We start from the raw sequence: 11,835 nt of genomic DNA, 5'->3' as shown, positions 1-11,835 counted from the left end.
TATACATTAATTTGTTTGTACATTTTGATTAAGATGTACACTTCAGGTTGAACTACTGTTTTAGGATATGACAGTAGAAAGTATTTTCATTAAATAAATGCTACATTAATTTCTGTGGGACATAAAAAATATGTATAATTCATTATATTTCCTCTTTTTTCTAAGCTGCCAGGAAGCTCCAATTCAAAATTCAAGTGGACGATATTATTTCTGCCAACGCTAGTAGTTGAAATATTTGAACCACTTTTTAACTTATGGCTGTAATTTCCTACTTTCATTCTAATGAGAATTATTGTCTTATCGAATACGTCTTTTATCACATATCATCTCAAAACAATTTTATAGTGAGAAGAGTTATAAGGAAATAAGTGAAATAAAATCACAATGTTCCGAACACTTTATTTTGCCATTTAGGAGTTTTCACGATAGTTGTTAACATCTGCCTGAGCTTTTGAAATATTTAACCCATTGTGTGGTTTAACATCCTGGTGCCTCAAGGCATTGTAACATACAGTAAACTTTTAATACCCAGTCATTTTGTGAAATAAATAAGGAAGTCACAGCTGAGCAGCTTAGACAAAGGTAACCCAGAGACAAATTTATTCCTAGAATGGTACTTTCTCTTTCAATGAGAGAAAGAAAAAGTGTCACAGATTTATTTGTAATTGATTTACAATAACCCAGGGTAAGTTCTGTTGAAGAGGTACATTTCAGAAGTAGAAAAGATGAAATAAATCCCCTCAATTTTGGATTTCTACCTCAACGTTTGTAACTCAAAGACAAAGCCTCACAAACTGAGTTGCCAGCTGTTTTGTATCTCACCTGTGGCAATCAATAATCCAGGTAAACATTAACTCAGAGGAAATTGGTATCTAGGTATCTTCACTTCTGCAGGTCTGAAGAGGCCGATCTTTTCTAGGGAAGACAGGACCTCTTTTTATCAGTGCTCTTAATAACGTAAAAGCAGCCACCTAAACAGCCTGGCACATTCCCAGTGGAAAATTACCTGTACCCTTCTTGTTGTGACCAGACCACTGAAGTGACTCTCTTCCCTCTGAGTTCTCTGAGACCCATAGGTACTAAGGATTACCTTTCAACAATTTTAAAGTACAAATGTCCAACTCTGGAGAATGTCGTGTAGCATATTTCTTAATTAGATGTTACGAGGGAGGCAATTTTCAGGGAGTTAAATGAATTGACTTTTCAATAAAATAAAGCCTCAAAGATGAAAATGAAAACATAAGTGAGTTCATTGGTTCCTTAATGCATGCCCTAAATCTTCTTTTGATATTTCTAAAAACAAAATGACAACTATAGAGGTTGTCTGTAGTTGCCACATAAGCAGAGTCAGAAACACTAATGTTATTGTCTTAATGCAAATCTTGTTGTTTTTGCCAGAATCCACCATTCACGGTAACAAGCAGCTAACCACTCTGCTGGTGCCAAGTCTCAGTAGAGAATTAGCCATCTTTTGAACGTATCAAGAATTTTTCAAAGTAAAAATAAGAATGCCTAATACAAAGTAAATTTGCTGAAATATTTCCTTGACGTTGGTGTTTAAAAGAAAACTCTTGGCATATTTATACTGAAAGGTTATTACTGTTCCGATTAGTCATTTGTTAGATGATGCAATTTGTATTTCCTTCTCCTCAACTTTTTCTTTTTGTTCCCCTCCGCCCCCCATAGTTTATGGATTATCTCAATTTGGCTCAAATTCTGCTATTCAAAGAAGCAAAGGTTTTGCTAAATCAACTTTGCTTGTAGTAATAACAGTTTCCTTTACTAAGGCTCTTCTCATTGAATTGAAACTCAAAGAAGTTAAGATTACATAAAACCCAATTCTATCTTGTCATTAAAAAATGAAAGACCTCCTACTTCTTTCAACACAACCAAAGGTTTTTCTTGTCACTGTTACTCAGCTAAAGGGTAGCAAGTTCAATATTTCTCAGCTCCACACCCAACTACCCTGTTTACTCACCCTGCCCTTCGAACTAGAAAATATCTTAATATGGGTCTCAGATACTGGCTGACTTGTTGCCCTAGCTAGGTCTTTGTAGCCAAGGAACGGTGTTACTATTTCTAATGTAAATAATTGAGACATCTAAAATCAAAACTAAACAAACAAAAAAACTCTAAGGAAAGGAAACATGGAGTTTTTTATCCTTGTAGTACTTGCTTCCTTTATATTTCCATAGTGATTCTTAATGGTTCTAATGAGAATTTCTTTAACAATCATTATCTTCATTTCTCCATCTTTATTAAGGTATAATTTACATATTATAAAATTTACGCTTTATAAGAGTGCAGCCCTCATCATCCATTTTTAGAACATTTCCATTACCCTTCAAATGCAGTCCATTTATAGTCAGCTCCTCATGCTGTATGAGGCTAAGAGGGAAAAAAAGCTATTCCAGAAACTCAGTGCCATTTTGAGGGTTGTGTAATGAACAGAATGAACACTTGGACAGTGAACTTACAATAAACTGGGAGCACATGAAGGTACTGAGATGAGGAATTATTTCTAATTCATAATAAGTAACCGTGCAGAAGATAGAAGGGGCTGAAACGTCATGGGACAACCAGTCGATGATAATAAGAGCAAATATTTATCTAGTGCTAATGCTGGACCAGGTGCTATTTTAACCACTCAATGTAGATTGACTTGCATGATACCCACAATTACTCCGTGATGTAGTACCACAACCGTCCCCATTTTACAGATAAAGAGACCGAGACCCAGACAAAGTAAATAAGTGGATGAGAGTTGGACTCAGATTCAAACCCAGAAAGTCTTACTCTAAAATCCACATGACCACTGTCTACAGTTCTTATCACGGTCGCCTGGGTTACGAAACCTGATAGGGAGAAAGACAAACATTGTAGAAGTTGGAGCCAACTGATTAGCAATCGTGAAGGTTCTGGGACCCAGAATAAGCAGACCAAGAAAGAGGCTTGTGCTGTGCTAAGGCTATTCCACCCCATCTATACTGCTCAAGCAAAGTATTGGGGTACAGTCAATATTTTTGGTGAGTGCGAGAGGGAAGCAGTAACTGGGTAGGAACTAGGCAGGTACACGTACCACTGTTTTGTCTCTTGGAACGAGTCTTCTTTGGCAGGGGCCATGCTCTCCATTTCTGCAAACAAAGCAGTATCCGCTAATGACTTTGTGTCCATGTTAGCTTGATATTTTTCTATTCTCTTTTCCTTGATCTGCTCAATTAATAATTTTCTTTTTCTGGGCTCCCCCTTCCTACCCAGCCCACCCTGTACTCTTTTTCCAGATGTGTGACAACCACTTCTTGGTCTCTAAACATCTTTCAGACTAATTTGTTTAATGGCTATGTGTTCTCTTTTTTTGCTGATACTGAAAGATTTTATAATTCTAAGTAGACTGCTATGGAAGCTGTTCCATGGTAACTCAAGTTCCAGCTTTGTGAATCTATGTCCTGGCAGCTTTATGAACTCAAGTACTTCCTGGAGTCCAGGGCCAAAATGGGAAACGCAGCTGGTGCAGATGTTCGGAACTTAGAGTTGCCTTCTCGGTTTTAAAAGCCGAGAGATTCAGATCATTTAAGGGTCTCTGTACAGCTAAGCCAGATGAAGAAATGGGAGGAGCACCAATGAATGCATTTCCATACACTCGCTGCCCTGGCTTGTTAGGATTATTTTGGCAACAGTTTGTGAAGTGGCAGCATATTTGATACTTACTAAGTAAAAGAGGAAAAGGAAAAGATGAAATAATATAGACAACACAAAATGTCAGTTAAAACTGTCCTACTGGAATGATGTGTAGATTTGGAAGATCTAGTTGAGGTAAATAGATTTACTCATAATAAATTATCTAAAAACATCATAACATAAAAGTCTGTTTTCCAGGAATAGACGGTAAAGAATATCCATTCCAGTAATGCTTCTTTCCAACGAGGTAAGTACCCAGGTAATTAACTTTTTCAGGCAAACCACATCATTGTAAAAATGGTGTTGCATTTCTGAGAAAAAATTAGACTTTTTCTCATTTAAACTATATAATTATTTTTCCAGCACATTACTTAATTTTAGCTCTTATTTTCTAAGACAGAATATGCATTTTCTCAAAAACAAAGGTTACAGAAGGAAAATCCCAGATTTTTTTTATTAGCTTTTTAACCATAGTTACAATATTCACCAAATTGTTGCTTGAATAATTGTACCATATCATGTAATACGAACGATTTTTCTCAGTCATCGATTTAAAATTGTGGCCCTGTAGAAATGATACTTTTAAAAAACATATAACATGATCATGCAAAATAGTCAAAGAAAGTAATATTTATTATCTTAATTGTAGTGGGGCATTTACTGAGTACACAGCTCTGGCCCGGGAGCGGTAGATTGGGTTTCTGGTTCTGATTCTCTTTCTAGCTATGTGACTGTAAGCAAGTTATAGATCTTTCAGTTCCTTGATTGCTTCATCTGTAAAATTAATTTTATCTTATTAGGGTGCTTCTAGATCAATGTTTTAAGTAGCAGAAACCAACCTAGACTAATTTAAACAGAAAAAAAAAATGCACTGGAGGGTACAGATTAAACGTAGTTCACAAATCTTTAAGAATAGCCAGACCTGGTCTTGGAAGTCAGGGAAGCAGAGATAACCTTGATAAAGGGGCTGGGGAGCTGGCCCTTTGAAGATAGCATCCCATCCTCTGGACATGGGCCGGACCCCTTGCACTGCTGAACCAATCAGAGCCTACTGCTGAAATGCTATTATTGTAGCCTCTGGACACAGTGGAGCTATGACAACTGCCACCACACCGTCTGCAAGGATCTCGAACAGCCTCTGCTTCCTAGTGTCCCTGGGCTGGCGCAGGCATATCTGGTTGATGGGACCTAGGTGTCAGGACTATGCTTCAATGGCAGGGGGCGGGGGGTGAGCGCAACACAAAGATCTTGTGTTACTTCCTCCGAAAGGTAAGACATGCCTCATATATAAGAAGAGGGCTCCAGTACCGCCCAGCTAAAAACATGCTGCTAAAAGAAACATTTCAAATTCTAGCATCTTCTAGAATACTCATTGTCATTTGGGGATGATGTTCCTGAAAAAGTTCTGATAATTCCCTGTTGTCCTGTTGTATTTTTAATAATATTTCATTTCTTTCTCATTTATATATCCTGGTTTATGAGAAAAATTATAAAGTCAACCTATTTACAATGAATGACATCATTTCACGTATGAGGAGGTGACATTTATAATTTGTTATCATCATATTGATATAGAATTTCATTTATCTCAAACTGAGTTTATCTATGGCATATGGTATTATCCTTACAATCGTCCCTTGGAGTAGCCAGGATGGGCATTATCAGCTATTTTTTTATAAGTAAGAAATTGTTACTTGACAAGGGTATGCTGATGTTAATCTCCGAGTGGTAGAGAGAGCAGAGACCCTGCACCTTTTGAACGCTCCAGCCAGTGTATCAAATGTGCCTCCTTCATGCTTGTTAAAGTGGAATCTCACCTTTAATTCATAAGAGTTGCCTGAGGAAGGCAGAGTGAAGATGACTGAAAATATAGAAGGATGAGATTTAAGCTGTCTCATTCTGTACTCTAAACCAGAGCTTCTTGTCTACGGCCATGCCACCCTGAACAAACCTGACCCTGTCTGATCTCGGAAGATAAGCAAGGTCGGGCCTGGTTAGTACTTAAATGGGAGACCACTTAGGAAGACCAGGTGCTGTAGGCATAAAAATAGAAAAATAAAAATAAGAGATTGTAAACTATCAAGGTTCTTGCAATCTGTGAAGCCAACTGAGGGTTGCCTCATCTAAAAAATAAATAAACAAAATGAACCAGAGCTTCTTAGCTTGGATGTGTCCCTCCTTTCTTGGGTGTGGTAAACGGGTGCTCCTTTAGTTCTCCAGGCTGGTTGAGGACTGCAGGCTTAGTCTCAGGTGGACAAACTACTCATCCTTTTCCCTATTTTGTTGTATGTTTAATGTCATTCTCATTTACATCCTGATTTATAAGATAAATAATAAAGTCAAGCTACTTACCATGGATGACATCATTTCACATATGAGGAGTTGATATTTATAATTCATTACCATATTTATATAGAATTTTATCTCAAACTGATGAGTAGAAATAGTCTAATGCATTTAAAAGATATTTTTCACTGGTGTATTCATCCAACTGCTACTTATCAAGGGCCCTGATGGTCTTGATGTGGTGCCAGATGCAACAAATAAAAGGTGAAAAGACTCAGCTCCTGCCTCTGGCTAGTTTGTTGTCTACTGGGTGAGGCAGGCAAGCAACAGATAAACTCAAATCAGGTAAGGACACTCACAGGGGCAGGTGCAGAAGCCGAGGGGTACTTAGAAATGGCTCTTAGCCAGGTTCAGTTGCAGGGGGTGCATGGGAATCTTCTCCACAAATAATGGAGGGAATCTTTCAGGCAATGGGGCAAGTAAACGGACACTGTGTCCTGTGCAGAATGAGCTCCTGTGCGAAGGCCCGGAAACCCTGGAGGCCTCCTTCCACTTAGAGCATGCAGACACCTCAATACCATTTTGAGCATGCAGACACCTCGATACACTAAAGAGCAGGTTCAAGGTGGGTAGAGCTCAGAGACCAGGCAAGAAAGTGCCAGGTCATATACGGCCTTCTAGATCATGAAGTGTCTTCCTTTATGGCTACCGACATAATCTCTAACCTTATAGTAATATATATTTTAAAAAAAAATAGAATTTTTCTATTCCGTTATTCTGTTTTCAGTAATATCGATGATTGGTCTGAAAGTTGACTCAAGTAGTTCCAATGAGGATAAAACCAATAGCTAATACCTTTTAAGCATTGGCTCTGTGGTAACCATTGTGTTAAATACTTATAGCTACTCAATAATTTAATTCTGCCAACAACCATATGAGATAACTATTCTCCTCATATTGCAAATGAGAAAATTGAGACATAGAAATCTTGCCATAGGTCATGTACAGCTGGAACTTGAGCTTTTGTAGTCTACTTTCCAAATCTTTGCTCCTAGAGATAATACTACACTCTAGTTACAAAATGCCATTTAAGACATTTTCATAATTAGAATATGTTTGCATTATGAGTTCATGTGAATAATGTTATTTTGAGTTATTTGGAATTGCATGCAGTAGAGAAACATCACACATGCTTCAGAGTCATCGGGCTTACTATTATAATAAAGTCACCTAATAATAGAGCATATGTCCTCTCCTCCTAAAAAGATTGTTTCCCTTATGGCATGTAACCACACTGGGCTTTAGTTTTTTTATCTACATACAACCTAAAGATGATAATCTTGTTGTTAAATGAGATGATTTGGGGCAAATGACATATCGATGCCCTGGGATATAACATGTGAAAAGTAATCGGACACTACAAAGTAAGGCATTTGCAATGATCTCATAATGTAAGTTGATGAGACTTCTACTGGGGTTTATTTGTAAAACAATGGAGAAGATATTACCTCCTCAGCAGATGTATCATTTAGCCTCAAGTTTATTTATTCATCTTTTATTGATTCTTTTTTATTTAGTAAACTTGCTTGGAGCTACTTTGTGGCTGTCACCATCCTGGATCCTGGGGGACACAATAGTGAACATCAAATCGTCCCTCTCCTCAGAGGTCTTTCAGTTTCCCGGAAGGGTCAGACAGACATAACAGAAATTTTAATGCGATATGCCAAACATACCACCACTGCAATGTATAGAGTTTGATGAAAGCCTCAATTAAGTGAATATATAGTAACCTAAATCTTTGAGGGGAAAAAGAAATCACAGTAAATGGTCTGCTTCTAGATTTTGGCAGGGAAAGGAAGTACTGGCAAGCTTTAGTTCAAACAGAATAGAATTGGTTACTAGAAGATCAGGATTCTAATTTTTCTCCTCTGCTAATATAGTCTATTAAACAGGCAAGTTGATGGAACTGTCTCTATATGTTATTTCGCCTGACTCTGGCCACACTATTCAGATTTATTTCCATAACATCTAAGAGCATGATCAAGTTCAGCCTGGAACTGTAGAGGACCCTGTGTACCTTCCATGAGCTGCCTTTTCATGGATCATCATCCCAGGGCTATGGCTGTTTATGAACTCCCAAGGTCATTCAAATGCGCAAAGTCCAGTACAAATGCTGCCGAGTTTCTCAGAATCATCCTTGAAAAAAACAATGCCAAACACATGTTGGAATGAGTTTTTTTTTTTTTAAATTAAAACTAGCATTTTCCTATCCAAATATTCCTTCAGAGAGTTTATAGCTTGATGCAGGCTCTTAAGATAGCACATGTGTTTGGTTTACACCATTTTAGAAACACATGCAAAGAATTAGAAAGGAGATTATAATATCATCTCATCCTGAGGGTTGTGCAGGTACTAGTTTTCTATAGCATTTCCAAAGGTGATGTTTTGGTCATAAAAGTGCACAAGTACCTTTAAGTGGTCCTTTTATATTGAGAAGAGGTATTTTGCGTAAGTTCTCATTTCACTATTTCCACTCTGTAGCTCATTGTTTCTTAAGTTCCAATTGCTCTTTGACACGTTGAGTTCTTCAGGAAGTTTCTTTGTGGTCCTCCAAAAAAAAAGCTAAGTTCAGTAGTCCCCATACTTGGTTCATGCATGGGATTTCAAATTGCTAGTCTCTAGCCCATTTTCCTACTCTTTCTGGTCCGAGTCTTATCCCAGCTCCATCAGGAAGCTCCCTCTGAGACGTTTGGCTTTATTATGACCTTGCTATTAATGGGCTATATTATGGGGTAGAGTAAGCTCTGTGGTCTTTGTCCATCAGGATTGGTGAGGCTGGGCTATGAGAACCAAAAGACTCCAAATCCCAAACAAGAAAAATTTGCTTTGTTTTAATGCTGCCCTGCAGGCAGACTAAAAATTTGGCTTTTCTTCACTTCACTCTGGAACTTTGATTGACAGTGAAGCCACTACCTAGTACCTTGCCAGTTGCAGAGACTGAGGGAAAGACAGCTCTGGAGGGTCTTGCATTAGCACTTATATGCTTTATCCAGGAGGGGGCCACATGTTACTGTGCTTGTAACTGATTGGCTAGTACCAGACACATGGTCTCTCCCAGCCACAAGGGAGCCAGGAAATGCAACTCTACCATGTGCCTGGAGGTGGAGAGCCATAAATATTCCATGATCTGCACTAATGACAACCGCAAAGCCTTTTGGACTGGGTTTTGATTTAGGGCCTTGGCACTTTCTAATGATACATCTTAGGTGGAGCAAGTGGCTTAGCTGCTTAGCTGCTCTGTGCCTCAGCTGCGTCCTTTGTAGAAATCGAGAATCCTTTATTCTCCACTGGTTTCTGGTCAACAATCATTGACTATAGAACTCATCTCACAGATCTCATCTGTTGTTACCCTTTGGTCATAGATGGTAGCATGAGATATTTTTATTTCCCCTTTAAGAACAAAAGCTTGCTCTCTTGAATTGAACTCTTGTAGCATTAAAGAAGCATTAGAAATTAACTAAGTTGTCAACAGAACTGGCAAATGAAATTTGACTCTATGATCTTTCTTTATTAAGTGAAGAAAGAAAAATTAGAAGGGGCATGGATTGAATTTTCAGAGATGTCAATAAGAAACTCATCTTTTTGTCTTAGAAAAAATCGTCTCTCAAATATCTTATAAAATATCCCTTACAGTTCATTTTTTTGAAAGTGTATTTCATTTAGTTCATTCTTTCCAATGAAGTAACTATGTATGAATCAATGAATGGCGTTGGGTACTATGGATTTGGTAATCATGTTCTAATTTCTGCCCTGTCATTTTTAATTGACACCTTAGTTGCATCTGTTACTAAAGAACAGATTTATGCACTGTTTGTTGTCAGATCGATGAGCATTACAAGCGATCTGGGTAAAGAGTTACAAAACCCCTCGTTATTCTTCCTTAGGTATAAAATAGTTGGCTTCAAGTCAGAGTGGGGTAAATTATTCATTTTAATGCTGTTGATTTAGGCCCACCTGAAGAGATGGCCCTGCCAACCTACAATAAAACTGGCATGATTAAAGATTTCTCTCATCTCGGATCTATCTGCAGTTATTCAGGCTTTTGTGTGCCACAAGCTCAATAATTTTGTATGCATCAATAAACAGTCTGGGTCATAAATAGCTGTCATTAATTGAAGCCACTTTCACACTTAGTTTATAATTTCTCATCTCCATAATTCAGACAATGTGTATTCTTTAAGTAGATGTGAAATTTATTGCATTTCATGGCACCATTTAATATTGAGTTTTAATTTCAGTATATTATAATGCTCTCTAGACTAACACTTGTCTAGCCATCTTTAAGCTGCATAGTAAAATATTTTCAACTGCAAGTGAGATTAGTTCTCTCCGATATTAGTGTATTTTGGATCATGCCCAATTAACCATACCCCTTTGACTGAGATGATTTTGACTTGGTTATTTATTGGTGTGTTGACCCAATTTTGACAAGTAGGCAAAAGTGATATCCTGCTTTTTTTCCCCATCAGAATTGAATTATTGATCCCAAAAGAAAGGGACCACCATGGTGCTGTAGAAAACTAGGAATTATGAGAAGTTATGGATCAGCTTGGTTTTCTCATGAACCCCTATGTGCACTTTATAAGCGATTTACAACTATATTTAGTTTCCCAACCCCTCAGGCCATTATGTCTTTGTCATGCTGTTTCCTCTGTTAGGAAAAACTATGTCTTTACATACTCTTCTAATGATAATGTTGAGCCATCAAAGATGCAAATCTCATCACTAGCAACAGCTCTTCTATCAAGCCCTTCTCAGAACTCATTTAGATTTCTCAGTTTCATGTTCTAATAGATAGCTCAGTAGACAGCACTCATCAACAATTTATGTGTCTAGATCATAGACAATAGTTCCTTTAATTATTGAACTGTTTACAGCCAGTTTCTGGCCATGACATGCACTTAATAAATATTTGTTGAATGAATGTGTGAATATTATTGAACTATGACCTTAAATACAATAGTTATAGAAAATATTAGTCACTAGCACATAAGGAACACTTGCTGTGTGTTAGGCACTATTCTCATACTATATCTGTTGTAACTCATGTAAGATGTAAACAATTCCTATGAGACAGATACTGTTATTACCCCATTGTACAGACGAGGAAACCAAGGAACTTAAAGAAGTAACATGCTCAATGTCACAGTCAGTTGAGTGGTTGAACCAGCATTCAAATCCAGGCTAGCACCAGCACTAGTAAAGAAAACCATCATACTGTTACTTTTCATAGCATAAATTTCTAATGGTCAATTTAAAAAATAAAATGCAAAGAAAATTCCTCCTTCCTCTACTTGCTTATCCCTGATAGGTGTTTTTTTTTTTTTTTTCCAGCTAATGTAGAAAATAAAGCAGTAACATGTTTCTATATTTATTGTAGCTTTAGTAATTTCAGCCTGTAAATTTGCTTTGAAAGCCCTAGTGTTTAAATATTAATCAAAGCGATAGAGCCTTCCAACCTAGTGCTGTCAGTGAAAGATCAACGTTAGTTATAGTTTTACTTGCTGACAAGTTAAAAATCAGCTTAGAGTAGCTTTCCTACCTCCTGGAAATATGCTGGTCTCAAAGCCCATAGTGAAAAATGTTGCCCTCAACTTTAAAGCAGAGAGACATAAAAATCAGAAAATGAACAAAAAAGTGATTATCTTTTTTATTAAATATTTACAAAAAAAAATCCTTTAACTATGCAACCTCACAATATTTTTTTTCTAATGCAAGCAATTTCCCCCATTTTTAGATCAGTGTACTTAATGGCTACAGCTCAGTACATCTCTATAGTGATTTTCTTAGGAATATTCTTTCGTCTCCTTT

The 11,835-nt window shown here is 37.3% G+C and overlaps 1 pseudogene; it reads left to right on the top strand.

The window, feature by feature from the left end:
• The first annotated feature begins 5,601 nt into the window (after window positions 1–5,601).
• On the top strand, window positions 5,602–5,720 carry LOC118601012 (annotated as a pseudogene).
• Window positions 5,721–11,835: the final 6,115 nt, after the last annotated feature.

Source organism: Rousettus aegyptiacus, unplaced genomic scaffold (genome assembly GCF_014176215.1).
Source record: "Rousettus aegyptiacus isolate mRouAeg1 unplaced genomic scaffold, mRouAeg1.p scaffold_m13_p_3, whole genome shotgun sequence".
NCBI classification, from domain to species: domain Eukaryota; kingdom Metazoa; phylum Chordata; class Mammalia; order Chiroptera; family Pteropodidae; genus Rousettus; species Rousettus aegyptiacus.
The sequence above is the reverse complement of the archived record's forward strand: the minus strand, read 5'-3'. Positions and strand labels throughout refer to the sequence as shown.